This window comes from Salvelinus alpinus, chromosome 8, assembly GCF_045679555.1.
Source record: "Salvelinus alpinus chromosome 8, SLU_Salpinus.1, whole genome shotgun sequence".
Classification (NCBI taxonomy): Eukaryota; Metazoa; Chordata; class Actinopteri; order Salmoniformes; family Salmonidae; genus Salvelinus; species Salvelinus alpinus.
The window spans coordinates 79,612,447-79,630,219 of record NC_092093.1 but is presented as its reverse complement, the minus strand read 5'-3'; the positions used below and the strand labels follow the sequence as shown (position 1 = coordinate 79,630,219).

The 17,773-nt window shown below is 41.5% G+C and overlaps 1 protein-coding gene across 2 annotated transcripts in view; it reads left to right on the top strand.

Annotated features, from left to right (window-relative positions):
- Positions 1-17,773, top strand: part of LOC139583760 (cadherin-18-like) — a 379,939-nt gene that overhangs the window by 149,300 nt on the left and 212,866 nt on the right. The window contains exon 1 of one of the 2 annotated variants that reach the window (XM_071415199.1): positions 1,181-1,383. The exons of the other annotated variant lie outside the window; for it this stretch is intronic. The gene's annotated coding sequence lies outside the window, so the exon portion shown is untranslated. Of the gene's footprint in view, positions 1-1,180; positions 1,384-17,773 lie in introns of those variants that run through there. 2 annotated transcript variants of the gene reach the window in all.

Genomic DNA, 17,773 nt, shown 5'->3' with positions numbered 1-17,773 from the left:
ACCCAGTCATTAGATGCGTGTATCATATGAATGCAGAATGGATCGGAGTCAAAAATTGCCGAAATCCTCCAAAACAACCAAACCATTTAATATACTCTGTAAGGCGGTTAATCTAAAAATAGTTTTGAAAACCTTTTATGTACTGTTTTTTTTCAAACATATATCCTATGTTTCAGAAATGTTTAGCTAGTAGTATGCAGATTAAACTCTTTAGTAAATGAGAAACACTTCTGGTCTGTCTGAGAGAACTGGGTCTGGATGATAGATGAAGGAGAGGGACCACATTGTTAAGGAGAGGCTGTTCCTGTGACGTCTTCTAGTGAGTCCCCCTGTCTTTCAACATCCATTTTCTCCCCTTGCCTCTATTCTCAACCCAAGCCTCCCTCCTTGTCTCTGGAGTGTAATCTGTCTCTTCACCAAGCGCCCTCTTTATTTAGACACCTCCACCCCTCCACCTCATCCCTCTATCCCCTGTCCTCTTCCACGTCTTCTATTCTCTTCCTCTCTTCTTGTCTACTTGATGGGTGAACACCTCAAAGTAGCCCTCTCTCCAGCTCTCCAATGTGCCATGGTCCTGATGGACCTCTATCTCTCCTCTCTCCAACTGCCCATCTCCAACGCTCCTCTACCTCCACCCACAACTCTTCCCTTTCACTCATCTGTTTATTATTCATTAAGTTTCCCTTTGGAGCCAGAGAGAGTAAAAGCCCTAGGGTACCTGAGAGAGAGAGTGTGTGTGTGTGTGTGTGTGTGTGTGTGTGTGTGTGTGTGTGTGTGTGTGTGTGTGTGTGTGTGTGTGTGTGTGTGTGTGTGTGTGTGTGTGTGTGTGTGTGTGTGTGCACTTGCATGAGAAGGAGAGCAAGAAAACAGGGAGACAAGTATGACTGAGGGATGGAGAAATAGAGAGAAATATGTGGATGAATATGAAGGTTAACATATAAAGAGAGAAAGACAGAGGGATAGGAGAGACCGAGAGAGAGGGAAATAGGAGGGTAGGGTGAAAGACAAAGAGGGTGGTGCAAGCCTGACAGACATGCACTCAGCTCTAAACCGACCAATCAGAGATCTCCTCGTCCTGGAGCTGCTGCAGCCATAGAGCAGTAGTCAGGCTGGATTGGACGATGGCTTATACCATTCACACACACACTCCTTCAATCCTCTGCTCACACCCACAGTGAGAGAAAGAGGGAGAGAGAGAGAAAGAAAGTGGGCTCTCCGCTAGCCGAGCACTAAGCACTGCCCCAGAGAGACAGACGGTGGTAGAGAAAAAGGGAAAGAGGGAGCGAGAGAAAGAGAGAAAATGGTGAGGCAAGCACAGAAAGTCCTTCTCACTCATCCTCACGAACTGTCAGCTGTCATGCCTGTCAAAGGAAGTCCCACCAGGTATGGAAAAATTAAAGTACCATTTGTGCTTTGAGCTGTTTCTACAGAATATGTGCATGAGTGTTTGAATGTCTCTCTCTCTCTGTGTATGTGTATGTGTGAGAGAGACAAAGAAACGGAGCGAGGGGGTTTATCACAGGTTATTTTTCGGTGCTAATGAGTGCACTTGCAGCTCGTTGGCTCTACCTCTGTCTCCTGTGGTGTGTACGTTGTAAGCCTCCCTCTCTCTCCCTCGCTGGAGTTATGGACTGCTGCTTCTGCCGCTGCTACAGCTGCTGTAGGGGTGTGAGTTAGGATAGCTGATGCATGAGCAGCGCCACTGTAGCTGTAGCTTCAGACACAAATATAAATGCGCTGCAGGAAACGGGACTTCACTCATTGATTTCTTATCCTTTTATTAGCAGAGGTCTTTCTCCGTATCAGATTCCATCTCCCACTCTGAAATATAATTTAAAAAGAGAGGCAGACATGCCCTTATGTTGGAATGCTTTAGAAACACAACTCTTATAAATAAAAGGTGCAAGTTGGAACCAAATAAGGTTCTTGAGAGCAATGCCATAAAGGAACCATTTTAGGGTCTCTTAAGAACCATAAATGTGGTGGTTCTTTGAAGAACCATACAAAAAAATCTAATACCAGAAATGCTTCATCTCTCCAGGTCCGGAATTGATTAGACCTGCTGTAGGGCTCATAGTTTATAAGACACATCAGGCCTGCAAATTACATTATGCTGGTTTACAAAGTGATGTGTAATTTCTATTGGAATCCAGCCAGAGTGGGGATATCCAACGTTTGGAATTTTTCTCCACACTCAACCTACATTCAAATTGACTGCCAAGGTTGAGAAGGCTGCTATATGAGACTACCCTAAACAGCTAAACTGGAACAACCATTTCTGTAACGGGTGCAATAAGGCCAGGTAACAGATTGGAATAGTTTTAGAAAAGTGTATGTTATTCATATTTGAGCAGCATCAAATGTAATAATCAATTAATGTACAAGTAAAAAAAGAGACATTGAAAGAAGCAATTCAAAAAAATCTACCTGTAATAGAGCATGCTGGGAAATATGATAATGATGGGCGTGGTTAAACTCTGGTTATTAACACCAACACTGGGGTTCTTTTACAGTTACACAATTGAGTGTTAATTCAACTCGTTTGTGTTAATTTAACTCTTGAATCAACACTAGAAATGTTACATTAAAAATGAACACTAGTTAACACTGACCAATTTGCTGTGTGCTTTGAAATTGACACCTCTGCAGGCTTCCATACATTTCAAGAACCTTTTAGAATTCTGAAGAACCGTAGATGCCACGTGAAGAACCTCACACATAACTCAAAGGTTCTTTATCAGGCTAGAGTTCTCCAAAGAACCTTACGAGCTGAGGAAGAACCATTTAAGAACCTTTTTTCCCCCCAGTGTATGTTAGGTAGTTGTACCTCGTCAGACTCTGCTCAGTTTTGCACTGTTGATATTGTGATTGTAATCTCTGTCTAGGAAGGTGTGCTCAGCAGAGGGAGGGGTGACGGTAAAATGGTTGGAGTCTGAGGGAATGTATGGAAGCACTGTTGTTGTTGTTTTTGTGTCGTTGTAGGTTCTCTTGTGCTTTGACAACAGCTTTTGAACATAAAATCCTTGCCCAGCATAATAATGCATATACTGTACAGTATGTCAAGCTGCTGTACCATATACAAGTCAGACTATTGCCATAATTTTTTGTATTAGGAACTGAATATATTTTCTGTTCTGACTAGAGAGTTCCAGACCGCTATTGTGGAGACATTTCACTGCATTACCTGGGCTGACTTTCAATCAACCGCATTTAATTGCCGTCAACTTTGGTGAGAATTTTGGCTGGTGCAGTTAGCATGGCTTTAGGAGTATTCTGTAGTGGCTCCCATCAGGAATCAACCAATATATGCCTTGATGCAACCTGGACATCCATTGCCAGTGTCCTGGACACAGATTAAGCCTAGTGCTTGTCTACAAAACACTTTAAATGAAGAATCTCCATTGAGCATTATTCTTAATCCAGTACAATAGGTTTAATCTGTGTCCAGAAGACAACCCATAAGGGATAATAGCAATCACATCATGACTTCTCATGATGTCTCTAAACTAGCTTCAGGGGATCTAGACTTTTTCTTCAGAAAATAAGAACACGGAACATGGACGAAAGTCTGATGTGAAGGCAGAATTATCCCCATCTCTTCATTCAGCCTAGATCAGTGGCTCTGTTTAATGAGATTCTCCGATATTTGTGTATACGTTTTAGCCAGTAGTTCCCGAAAATGGTATACTACGTCACATATATCCACCACGTCATTGCTCTTACTCTTTTTCTCTGCTGTGTCCACTGAGCCTTTGGGACAGCCTTGCAACCTCATTGGATAATGCTGGGCAGGCCTCTTTGGCTAGAACTCAAATTGCTAGGGGGCTCGCCCACGTGGGGAGAAATGTTGGGAAAATGGCGCAGCACAGCTGCAAGAAAACAGTTGCTTTCAAACTAGGGATGTTGTGGCTAATTGAGGTAAGACAGTAATTCTGATAACAGATTATGCATGTATGAACTACACATTGACACATCCAGCCCAAAGCGGGAGGTTTAAAAAATACTTTCTTAGTCGCTAAAGAACCAGAGCATGTCTTTAATTATTTGTTTGAAGCACAGACCTTGGCTTCAATGTGATTGTCATTGGTGTAGACCGGGCAATGAACTGGTGTCTGCAGTTACCAGTATGTCTTTTAGTGGCTCAAGCTTGCTTTCTCTAGAGGCATAACTGAAACTTAATGCCACGAATGGTTGCCGTGCGTCACCCAAGTGGGTACTACACTATGTTGGTGGATGAGGTGAGTTTCCCCCTAAAGGGCTTTGAGCACCTAGGTGAAAAAAGCACTATAAAAATCCAATAAATTATTATTATTAAATTATTATAAAGACTGAAGCACAATACAAAGCTTTTCTCTGATACTGTATTGCATTGGAGGCCATACCAGCCATAGTGTTTGTATAGATTGATATTATAGCACCTGGTCCATACTTTTGGAATATATTTTGATTGTTTTTAATAATTCCTTATCTTATCTGAATACATAGTTAAAGTATGCACGTTGAGGAAGACTCAACTGACATCCCCTAAAATATCATACCTAAGTGGCATTTGAAAGTGTCTGGACAGAATCTGGATTCCATCATTTGTCTCTCCTCATGAGACATTTTACAGTAACCTCTAGATAGCTTGTGGATGTTGACCAGGGTCAATCCTGTAATACTGGCCTGATACGGATCGTATGTGACTCATAGTAGTCACTTCAGCCAAACTGAATCAGTCATCACTGGAGCACTTCCTATGGCAAATTCAATCCCTCCCTAGCTATTTGAGGAAATTAGTCAAACAATGGAAACACAAGTATTTACTATTCAAACAGCCTCATCAAAGTGTCATTAAAAACAATGAATCAGGCAACCATTTCCACCATCGTTTCCAAGCAGTGTTTGTGCCTCAAATGGCACCCCATCCCTATAGTGCATTAATTGACAGGAGCCCTATGGGTAGTGCACTATAAAGGGAATAGATTGCCATTTCGTACCCATACAGTGTTTTCAGAGGCCATCATCCAGCCTTTGTTGCTTGACGTGATGTCAGTTCAAACAACAGATCTTATTGATGCATAACGCAGACAGTGTTTGTAGAATGCTATTGAAAGCATACAGCTTTGGCTACAGACAAATTGAATATAACAGTTTAATTGGAGAGTGAAAGATTATGCATAAACATAAGGCATCATGTTTTTGGAGGGTTGGTATGTTGAGAAATGGCTGTGTTGGATGATAAATTAATAAAATAAGTGCACAAATCTTGTACGACAGTGAAGAAAGAACGGTTTGTACTTTGTCCTTGTCGCTAACACTCACCAACCTCTCCAACCTTGCCAGATAAGACATGTCCTAGGCTATATCTAGGTTAGAAATAGATTTTAAAAACCACTCAACCCAAGGTTTCAAATAATATGTCGTGGCACTTAACACTAGAAAAGCCTTGTTGGACCCCCATCGGGCCAATGCTGCGTCTTTTGAACGTCAACATTCTAACAGTCTAATAATTACAATTCATATATGCTATCGGAAGACTAATCATTTGATTTCTGTTTATGAAGGTAACATTAGAATACCAAAGAAAATGTATTTCAATTAAAACAATAGCTTTTTTATTAGTTTATGTAACAGTACGTACACACAAAAAATCACTAAAACATCACAATTTAAAGTGTTAAAATCCATTAATTAAACACCATCACAAAGATCATTCATTATTATTTCATTAAGGTATTAAGGAACATTAAGAATTTCTGAAAATGCATTTCAAAAGAACAGAATGGCATATTTGGATTTTAAATATGTGACTGTGCTTTGAGTGTTGCCAATGTACGTGGAGAGTGCATGTTATTTGAAATAGAGCTCACGGGGTACATTTATGAGATGTTTGGCAAGGATGGGTGATTTAGAAACTACAGAATCTCTTTCTGATTCTTTCGGATACTATATAGACATCAAAAAGTCAAACCTGCTTGTGACTCTAGGATAATTTTTTAAAGTAACTTTTTGGCACTCCCATTTTTTTCCCTTCCTCAAGGTTCTATTCATTCTGTATCGCTAAAGAGCTACAGTTTGCGCAATAGAAATGTAAAGGTAATTTCCGATTAAGCCGACTTGTGCAGCGTTTACCGCCAACGTGGGGAACATGAGATTTTTGGTTCCAACCGCAGTGTTTAAGTGCGACGCAGAATACGTGAACGGATTATCTCTGCATATATGGTTCCCACCGTGAAGCATGGAGGAAGAGGTATGATGGTGTGTGGGATCTTTGCTACTGACACTGATTTATTTAGAATTCAAAGCACACTTAACCTTTTGGCATGTGAGTTCCAAATAAACTCAGCAGAAAAAGAAACATCCTCTCAATGTCAACTGCTTTTATTTTTAGCAAACTTAACATGTGTAAACATTTGTTTGAACATAACAAGATTCAACAACTGAGACATAAACTGACATGTGACTAACATAAATGGAATAATGTGCCCCTGAACAAAGGGAGGGTCAAAATCAAAAGTAACAGTCAGTATCTGGTGTGGCCACGAGCTGCATTAAGTACTGCAGTGCATCTCCTCCTCATGGACTGCACCAGATTTGCCAGTTCTTGCTGTGAGATGTTACCCCGCTCTTCCACCAAGGCACCTGCAAGTTCCCGGACATTTCTGGGGGGAATGGCCCTAGCCCTCACTCTCTGAATCAACAGGTCCCAAACGTGCTCAATGTATTGAGATCCGGGCTCTTCGCTGGACATGGCAGAACACTGACATTCCTGTCTTGCAGGTAATCACGTACAGAACGAGCAGTATGGCTGGTGGCATTGTCATGCTGGAGGGTCATGTCAGGATGAGCCTGCAGGAAGGGTACCACATGAGGGAGGAGGATGTCTTTCACTGTACCGCACAGCGTTGAGATTGTCTGCAATGACAACAAGCTCAGTCCGATTATGCTGTGACACACCGCCCCAGACCATGACGGACCCTCCATCTCACACAGATGAGCAGGGACCCTGGGCATCTTTCTTTTGATGTTTTTCAGAGTCAGTAGAAAGGCCTCTTTATTGTCCTAAGTTTTCATAACTGTGACCTTAATTGCCTACCGTAAGCTGTTAGTGTCTTAACGACCATTCCACAGGTGCATGTTCATTCATTGTTTATGTTTCATTGAACAAGCATGGGAAACTGTGTTTAAACCCTTTACAATGAAGATCTGTGAAGTTATTTGGAGTTTTACGAATTATCTTTGAAAGACAGTGTCCTGAAAAAGGGACATTTCTTTTTTGCCAAGTTTATCTGTCAAGTGTTTTATGCACGTGATGTCAGAATGCACTCACTGTTCCAAAATGTGATTATTACGCAACAGGACAGTTAATAACCTCTTGAAGCTAGGGGGCAGTATTTTGATGTTTGGATAAATAATGTTCCCGAAGTAAACTGCCTATTTCTCAGGCCCAGATGCTAGAATATGCATATAATTGGCAAATTAGGATAGGAAACACTCTAAAGTTTCCAAAACTGTCAAAATATTGTCTGTGAGTATAACAGAACTGATATTGCAGGCGAAAACCTGAGGAAAATCCAACCAGGAAGTGCTGTTTTTCAACCAGATTCCTTTCCCCATGGCTTCCACAGGGTGTGAACAGTCTTTAGACATAGTTTCAAGCTTTTATTCTGAAAAATTAGCGAGAATGATCACATCGCGTCAGTGGACAGCCAGATGTCCTTAGATTTGTTCATGCGCGCGACACAGGAACGAGACCTATTCTTTCTCTCTTGTATTGAAAAGTTTACCGTCCGGTTGAAATATTATCGATTATTTATTTGAAAAACAACCTGAAGATTGATTCTAAAAAACGTTTGACATGTTTCTACGAACTTTACGGATACTATTTGGAATTTTTGTCTGCCCGTCGTGACCTGCACGAGCCTGTGGATTACTCAACAAAACGCGCCAACCAAATGGAGGTTTTTGGATATAAAAATAATCTTTATCGAACAAAACAAACATTTATTGTGTAACTGGGAGTCTCGTGAGTGCAAACATCCGAAGATCATCACAGGTAAGCGATTAATTTGATTGGTCACGAAAGTCAGAAAAACTACTTTGCTGCTAGCTGTTTGTAATGTTTTGTCTACTGAGAGCTGTCCTCACAAACACTTGGTTTGCTTTTGCTGTAAAGCTTTTTTTTCTAAATCTGACACGCCAGGTGGATTAACAATAAGCTAAGCTGTGTTTTGGTATATTGCACTTGTGATTTCATGAAAATTCAATATTTTGAGTAATTTGATTTGAATTTGGCGCTCTGCAATTCAGCAGACGTTGACGAAAATGATCCCGCTAAAGGGATCGGTGCGCCAAGATTAACACGCGCTGCCTGCTAATTATCTATAGGCTATGTTTCAACTTGTCAATTTCAAAGTATTTTCTAACAACAAATTGATTTGAGGTGTGTTCTGCCTCCTCAATTATTCATATAGAAGTAGTCCATTTCAGCGTTGCGGAAAATTTATGTTTGAGTCTTTGCAGAGCTGGATACTTCTCTCTTCCAGGAGAACCCACTGCACTTCACTCATGTTTGCGCAGATCAAGTATGCATATATTTGCGCAGTCTTGCAAGAATTGGAACATTTTCTTGCTGGCGCTCGCTTTGCCTTCGTTGTTGTTTTCTTTACACATAATAACTTTGGACATGTGTGTGTTCATATCAAAGTAAGTTCCTTATTTTCTGCATATCGTGTTGTCGTTTCTACTGTAGGCACATACAGTATGTAGGTATATATGTATGTATGGAGCATAATATATTTACAGTTTTATTCACGTTTTCAATTACTGGTGTCAAATAATGCATTCTGATTATTGCATATAATGGACACCTATGATGTGTGTAAAATACTTTTTGAAGGTTGTACAGATTATAATGAGCTAAGCTATTTGCCAGCTATGTGTGGCGCCATGTTTGTTGACATTATACAATGCATTCTGGGTGTCACGTAATCTGCCAGACTGAAGATGTTATAATGAGGTGGAGGAATGGTTCACTCATCTTTCGGGTAAACTTCCAAAAGGGAATGAAGGGAAGTGGATGATCGTAGACGACACACACCCTTCAACATGCATACTATAAACAGACCAAACTAATATTGTCTCTTCTTATTATCTTTGGTTAATGCGAAAAAAACAAACATGGCTGGGCGCACAAACTACCCATCTTCGGATTACTTTCGATTTCTAGAAAGTGTTTTACTCAATTATTTTGATCAATGGTGAGCTCACCCGAGCTGTGATTAATTATAAATAGTAATTGCTATTAGCTAATTCATATTGTAGTTTCTGTCAGCCGAGAGTTATAAAAATATGACTGCTTGTGTTATGTCAATCTTTCCTCAGTTAGCGCTAGGACAAATGTAGCCTACATCTTTCCAGTTTGGATGATTGTGTTATGCTGTAGCTACTTCTGTGAATGTCTTACCATTGCATCTAAAATAAACTGCTCACATTCTGAACATAACTTTGTTTGTGCAAAATGTTTCTGAAAAAACTGTGTGGCCAGCTCAAATGCTGACTGTTGCATCATTCGAAACTGGACATTCTAAATACGCATTCTAATCACACCGGTTTGAGCGTACGCTACAGGGACCACTGTAGAATGATCACACCCATGTGTTGGTACAGCATTCTGCAGCGATATGCTATCCCAACTGGTTTGCGCTTAGTTGGACTATCATTTGTTTTTCAACAGGACAATGACCAAAACAGGCTGTGTAAGGGCTATTTGACCAAGGACAGTGGCATTAGATGACCTGGCATCCACAATCACCTGACCTCCACCCAATTGAGATAGTTTGGGATAGGTTGGACCTCAGAGTGAAGGAAAAGCAGCCAACAAGTGCTCAGCATATGTGGGAACTCCTTCAAGACTGTTGGAAAAGCATTCCTCATGAAGCTGGTAGAGAATGCCAAGAGTGTGCAAAGCTGTCATCTAGGCAGAGGGTGGCTACTTTGAGGAATAAAAAATATATTTGGATTTGTTTAACACTTTTTTGGTCACTACATAATTCAATATGTGTTATTTAGTAGGTTTGATGTCTATTTTACAATGTAGAAAATAGTAAAAATAAAGAAAATGTTGAATGAGTAGGTGTGTCGACTTTTGACTGGTACACATATATATATATATATATGAATACTCAGTAGGATCTGTAGAATTTAAAGTATACAGTGCATTCGGAAATTATTCAGACCCCTTTACTTTTACCACATTTTGTTACGTTACAGCCTCATTCTAAAATGGATTACATAGTTTCCCCCCTCTACAATCTATACATAATACCCCACAATGACAAAGCAAAAACATGTTTTTAGCTTTTTTTGCAAGTGTATTAAAATTATAAAACGGAAATATAACATTTACAAAAGTATTAAGACCCTTTACTCAGTACTTTGTTGAAGCACCTTTGACAGTGATTACAGCCCTGAGTCTTGGGTATGACGCTACAAGCTTGGGAAGTTTCTCTCATTCTTCTCTGCAGATCCTCTCAAGCTCTGTCAGGTTGGATGGGGAGCATCGCAGCACAGCTATTTTCAGGTCTCACCAGAGATCAATCGGGTTCAAGTCCGGTCTCTGGCTGGGCCACTCAAGGACATTCAGAGACTTGTCCTGAAGCTACTCCTGCGTTTGTTTGGCTGTGTGTTTAAGGTCATTGTCCTGTTGGAAGGTGAACCTTCAACCCAGTCCTAGGTCCTGAGTTTTCTGGAGCAGGTTTTCATCGAGGATATCTCTGTACTTTGCTCCATTCATTTTTCTCTCAAACCTAACTAGACTCGCAGTCCCTTCCGCTGAAAAACATCAGCCACAGCATAATGCTGCCACCAACCATGCTTCATCGTAGGGATGGTGCCAGGTTTCCTCCAGACGTGCCACTTGGCATTCAGGGCAAACAGTTCAATCTTAGTTTCATCAGACCAGAGAATCTTGTTTCTCATGGTCTGAGAGTCCTCTTTGTGCCTTTTGGGAAACGCCAAGAGGGCTGTTATGTGTCTTACGGAGGAGGGGCTTCCGTCTGGTCATTCTACCAGTGCTGTAGAGATGCTTGTCCTTCTGGAAGGTTCTCCCATCTCCACAGAGGTACACAGAATCTTGGTCACCTCTCTGACCAAGGCCCTTCTCCCCCGATTGCTCAGTTTATCCGGGCAGCCATCTCTAGGAAGAGTCTTAGTGGTTCCAAACTTCTTCCATTTAAGATTGATGGAGGCCATTGTGTTTTCTTGTGGTCCTTAAATGCTGCAGAAATGTGTTGGTACACTTTCCCAGATCTGTTCCTCGACCCAATCCTGTATCGGCGCTCTACAGACAATCCCTCAACCTCATGGCTTGGTTTATGCTCTGGCATGCACTGTCAACTGTGGGAGCTTCTGTCGACAGGTGTGTGCCTTTCCAAATCATATCCAATCAATTGAATTTACCACAGGTGGACTCCAATCAAGTTGTCAAAACAACTCAAGTATGATCAATGGAAATAGGATGCACCTGAGCTCAATTTCGAGTCTCACAGCAAATACTTTTATAAATAAGGCATTTCTGGGTTTTTTGTGAAAAATTTGCAAACATTTCTAAAAACCTTTTTTGCTTTGTCATTATGGGGTATTGTGTGTAGATTGATGAGGGAAAAAAATGTAATCCATAAATTGGGTACAGTTATGCTAATAGTGTCTCCAGTGTGAGTGAGCATGCTCTTTCCTCTTACGTGGTGCGCAGTAGAACTTGAAGATGATGTATGTTGCTAAATATTGGTGTTCATTGTTTGTTTGTCTCTTCGAAATGTATAATGTTAGCAAAGCATTTATCAGGCTTGTTTGAAACCATAAGCAAATGAATTGGTTTCTTGCTTATCATAATAATCAATGCTTTGTAGCATCGTAAATCCCTCTTACTGTACGGCATGTCAATTTGAAATGTGATATCTGTCAATATGATACTAGTTATACATCAAAATAAAGGAATTAAACATCAAGCACTGATGAGACACAGAGCAGGCAGTCGAAATGTAGCCTGAATAGAATATCAAAGATATAGACACATTTAGCCTACAAACATACAGTCTTAGAACGCGCATATTGTTATTGTTCTCCAGCTGTGATATGTACTGTACATCTACTGGTTTAGCGGGTTCTTACTTTGTGAATGAGTGAGTTTCAAAACACAGATTTAACAAGAAGAGAGGATATGGAGTTTCTCCTCCCCATTTCATTCTATATCTCTGTAGGAGGGCCTTGTGGTAAAACTGAGATAAGTATGTTCTGCTGTGGGTTGTCTAGCTTCAGTTTCTCATGTAATAATAATGAATTCAAAAGGTTGTTTCTGAACAATGCATGGTCAGTCAGCAAGAGCTGACAAATTGATTTCTTACATAATTTCTTCATTTTTCTCCATCCTTTTTTCTCTCCATAAGAAACACAACTGGGGCAGTGAAATCATTATGTTTTTCCATTTCCAGATCACCTTCAGTCACAGTCTAACAAATGGCATCCTAATGATTTTAATCAGCATGCCAGAGGTCAGTGATAACCCTGTGATGAAGGCTGATTATGTTTTGGTGTATTTATTAAAGGGGCAATCAGCAGTTGCTCCATACATATTTGGATTTCAAAATGAATGATATGTACCCGTTGATTCTTGAAGAATATAACATATAAATGTCTCATGAGCTGTCATACCCCATCCGAACCCAAAATATAAGCTTGTTTTATTACAATGTTTATAAACAAAGTAAATGTAAACACACACTGTACAGCCTCAAAACATGGTTAAACCTAGGGCTCTATTCAATCCGTATCGCGGAAGTTCAGCTTTTTAGCACAATTGACAATAAAAGACTATATGCCCGCAGTCAAGGAGACTGCATTCACGGTAAACGCTGCATATGTCAGGTCAATCTGAAATTACCCTTACATTTCTTGCACACAATCTGTAATGCTTCAGCAATACAGATTGAAAAGAGCCCAGAGGCAGGGAAAATAATAGGAGTGCCAAAAAGCTACTCTTTAAAATTGTCAAAAGCAGGGATGGGCAAGAATTACAAAATACCATAAAGATCAATGTATCAAAATAAACAACACATTATTTCGTAATGTATTTAATTAAAATATATTTTTGTATTTTATAATACAAAAATACATCGGCAAGTAGCCGGCACGAACACCAACAACATGCTCAGTCACGGTTACAGAAACGTTTTACTTGCTATGACTGTGATATGTTTTTCTACCTTATTTGAGCAAGTCAATCCAGATAAGAGTGTCTGCTAACAGACCAAAATGTAAATGTATATTTGAAAATGAACATACCAACATAAAAGACAGTACTGTGCAGCCGTCTTCATCGACCTGGCCAAGGCTTTCGACTCTGTCAATCACCGCATTCTTATCGGCAGACTCAATAGCCTTGGTTTCTCAAATGACTGCCTCGCCTGGTTCACCAACTACTTCTCAGATAGAGTTCAGTGTGTCAAATCGGAGATCATGTTGTCCTGACCTCTGGCAGTCTCTATGGCGGTGCCACAGGGTTCAATTCTCGGGCCGACTCTTATCTCTGTATATATCAATGATGTCGCTCTTGCTGCTGGTGATTCTCTGATCCACCTCTACGCAGAGGACACCATTCTGTATACATCTGGCCTTTCTTTGGACACTGTGTTAACAAACCTCCAACCCTTCTTCCGTTGGCTCCAACTGCTCTTAAATGCTAGTAAAACTAAATGCATGCTCTTCAACCGATCGCTGCCGCACCCACCCTCCCGACTAGCATCACTACTCTGGACTGTTCTGACTTAGAATATGTGGACAACTGTAAATACCTAGGTGTCTGGTTAGACTGTAAACTCTCTTTCCAGACTCACATTAAGCACCTCCAATCCAAAATTAAATCTAGAATCGGCTTCCTATTTCACAACAAAGCCTCCTTCACTCATGCTGCCAAACATACCCTCGTAAAACCGGCTATCCTACCCTTGACTTCGGCGATGTCATTTACAAAATAGCCTCCAACACTCTACTCAGCAAATTGGATGTAGTCTATCACAGTGCCATCTGTTTTGTCACCAAAGCCCCATATACTACCCACCACTGCGACCTGTATGCTCTCGTTAGCTGGCCCTCGCTATATATTAGTCGCCAAACCCACAGAAATAGTATGTGTAGGCCTATAGATTTGCATTGAAACTTAGCCAAGGATTTATTTTAAAACTTTTACAGAGATCCATCACCTGGGCAATCAAAGAACTATCTTCCTGAAATAAATAAATAATATATACGAGAATATAGCCTCCATTTGCAAAGGACCTGCAAAAATGGCATTAGAGCACAGGTGTCAAACTCATTCCACGGGGGGCCGAGTGTCTGCGGGTTTTCGCTCCTCCCTTGTACTTGATTGATGAATTAACATCACTAATTAGTTAGGAACTCCCCACACCTGGTTGTCTAGGGCTTTATTGAAAGGAAAAACCAAAAACCTGCAGACACTAGGCCCTCCGTGGAATGAGGTTGACACCCCTGCATTAGAGGGTCAGTTAGACAACTCCATATTTGTGGCCGCAGAGAAAATTACATACTTTTGGGGACCTTACAAAAAAATTTCCTTGTGAACAGACTATGATTTATAAATAATTTCCCCTCCCCCCAAAAAATTAAATAATAATATTTTCAGTTTAGGTCTACATTATAAAACTCGAGTAAAGAATGCAAAATAAATGGATGATTGGCAATATGTTGCGTTAATATTTCGCATTTTGGGATTGATAGGATTTTCTCCTCCTTCATTTGAGTGTGTTTGCTAGGAGATATTACATTTTTTCCCTTCTTTTTTTAAAGAGTTGTTAAGAGGAATAGTGATTATGTAATATCCCTACTGGAGCTACTGCTGGGAACCTAAGGGCTGCTTCCTGGTGCTACTCTTTCTCTTCAAATCAGTTATAGTTTAGACTTGGTTATCAGCTCTGCCTATGGGCTGAGTTTGAGTTTGAGATCCGCAAGGGGAGTTGCACTGTTGCCATGTGCTAAAATCGCTACAGCACTGTAGGTATACCTCCTTGCCGCTTTAAAGGGCGAAGGTGTGATTTAAATGGGACTTACAATCCATACTCAAGGCTTGGAGAACACCTAGGAAGTATTTACTTGGTTTTGTTCTATCTAAACCCAATTTCCTCCATCCCTTTATTGCAGGGGTTCAATAGAAACAGTCAATAATATTCAGTCTAGACAGTGTTAAGATATGGGTAAACTTTCAATTATAGTATAGCTCCAGACACTATTTTTCAACTTCAGATTGATTGTTATATAAACTACGGACTCCCATAGATGAGCAAGCAGAGATTTTAGATTCCATCCAAACACTGGGGGGAAATACACTTAATGACCAAAAGAATGTGGACACCTGCTTGTCGCATATCTCATTCCAAATCATGGGCATTAATATGGAGTTGGTCCCCCTGTTCCTGCTATAACAGCCTCCACTCTTCTGGGAAGGCTTTCAACTACATGTTGAAACATTGCTGCGGGGACTTGCTTCCATTCAGCCACAAGAGCATTAGTGAGGTTGGGCACTGATGTTGGGCGAAAAGACCCAACATTCCTATTCATTCCAAAGTTGTTTGATAGGGTTGAGGTCAGGGCTCTGTGCAGGCCAGTCTGTGCAGGCCCCCTCATGCTGAAACAAGAAAGGGCCTTCCCCAAACGGTTGCCACAAAGTTGGAAGCACAGAATCGTCTAGAATGTCAATGTATGCTGTAGCGTTGAGATTTTCTTTCACTGGAACTAAGAGGACTAGCGGAACCATGAAAAACAACCCCAGACCATTATTCCTCCCCCTCCAAACTTTACTGTTGGCACTATGTATTGGGGCAGGTAGTACTCTCCTGGCATCCGCCAAAGCCAGATTCATCCGTCGGACTGCCAGATGGTGAAGCATGATTTATCACTCTAGAGAACCTGTTTACAATGCTCCAGAGTCCAACCACTCCAGCTGACGCTTGGCATCGCCCATGGTGATCTTTGGCTTGTGTGCGGCTGCTTGACCATGGAACCGCATTTCATAAAGCTCCCGACGAACAGTTCTTGCTTCCAGGGGGAGTTTGGAACTCGGTAAAAGTGTTGCAACCGAGGATGTACGTTTTTTACGTCCTACCCGCTTCAGCATTCAGCGGTCCCGTTCTGTGCGCTTGTGTGGCCTACCACTTCGCGGGCTAAGCCGTTGTTGTTCCTAGACGTTTCCACTTCACAATAACAGCACTTAGTTGACCGGGGCAGCTCTAGAAGGGCAGAAATTTTACAAACTGACTTGTTGGAAAGTTGGCATCCTATGGCGGTGCCATGTTGAAAGTCACTAAGCCCTTCAGTAAGACCAGTCTACTGCCAATGCTTTTCTATGGACATTGCATGGATGTGTGCTCGATTTTTATACACCCATCAGCAACGGGTGTGGTTGAAATAGCCAAATCCACTAATTTGAAGGGGTGTCCACATACTTTTGCATATACTGTGTGGTGTAACTGCTGTACTAGGTCATTACCCAAATGGCACCCTGTCTCTTATGGGCCCTGATCAAGTCATTCACTATAGGCAATAGGGTGTCATTTGCTACGCACAAAATTAACTTTTGTTCTTGTCCAGGAGTGTCAAACTCATTCCATGGAGGGCCTAGTGTCTACAGGTTTTTGGTTTTTCCTTTCAATTAAGACCTAGACAAGCAGGTGAGGGGAGTTCTTTACTAATTAGTGACCTTGAGTCATCCATCAAGTACAAGGGTATCAGTCAGTCAGTGGTGTGTTGAGTGCAGAGAGAGAGGAGGCCTGATGTGTCTCACTGATAATAAAACAGTGTGCCGAGCGGCCTTCCTGTCAGACTCTGTGCCCTTCACGTGCAATGCAGAGACGGGGAAATGTGAGAGAGATGCTAATTGGACAATGCCAACACTCTGAGTGAGAAAGAGAGAGAGAGAGAGAGAGAGAGAGAGAGAGAGAGAGAGATGGACAGGGCGTCTCCATCGATTTACGGAACTTAGATGAGAGAGAAGCCACAGGGCGCTGTCCACACATTACCCACTCACCTCACCACAACCACCCACCCGCCTGCCTCACCCACTCCCCTCACCCCACCCACCACAATACTTCCACACTCTCTCCTTCGTCCTGTCTCACTGCTTCCCCCACATTCTCCTTTTTCCACCTCACCCCCCCACTCCTTTCTCTTGTCACCTAGCACTTCGCTACTGCACTAGCCTTCATCAGTCCGACTGACATGAAACAGTATATTTGTCTTTCTCCTCTCTCTTTCTCTCTCTTCTTCATCTCTCTCTCTGTCTATCCATCTCTATCGGTGTCTCACTCTCTCTCTCTCTGCTTGACGAGGGGCTATGTGAAAACTAACACCTTTCTCTACCACCTCCTCTCACGAGGGAATCCACCTGGCAACAGGAGGACATTCAGTGTCTCTGTATGAAATGCTAATGCAGACAGATCCAGATCTCCTTTGAGGAGAGGAGAGCAGAGGGAAAGGGGGCTCCTTCTCAATAACACCCAAATGGCACTCTATACACTATATAGGGAAAAGGGTGCCATTTGGAACACATATCTGGTATTCTAAGTACTCTGTTTATTTAGCATGTGTAAAATGGGGGGTTGCCAAACTTCCATAGCTTTACACCAAATGCAACCATTCCAGACACAAATGATTCCCAGGGCTGCATGTACACAGCAAATAATCCAATGTTGAATCAACACTAATTAGGTTTCCATCCAATTGG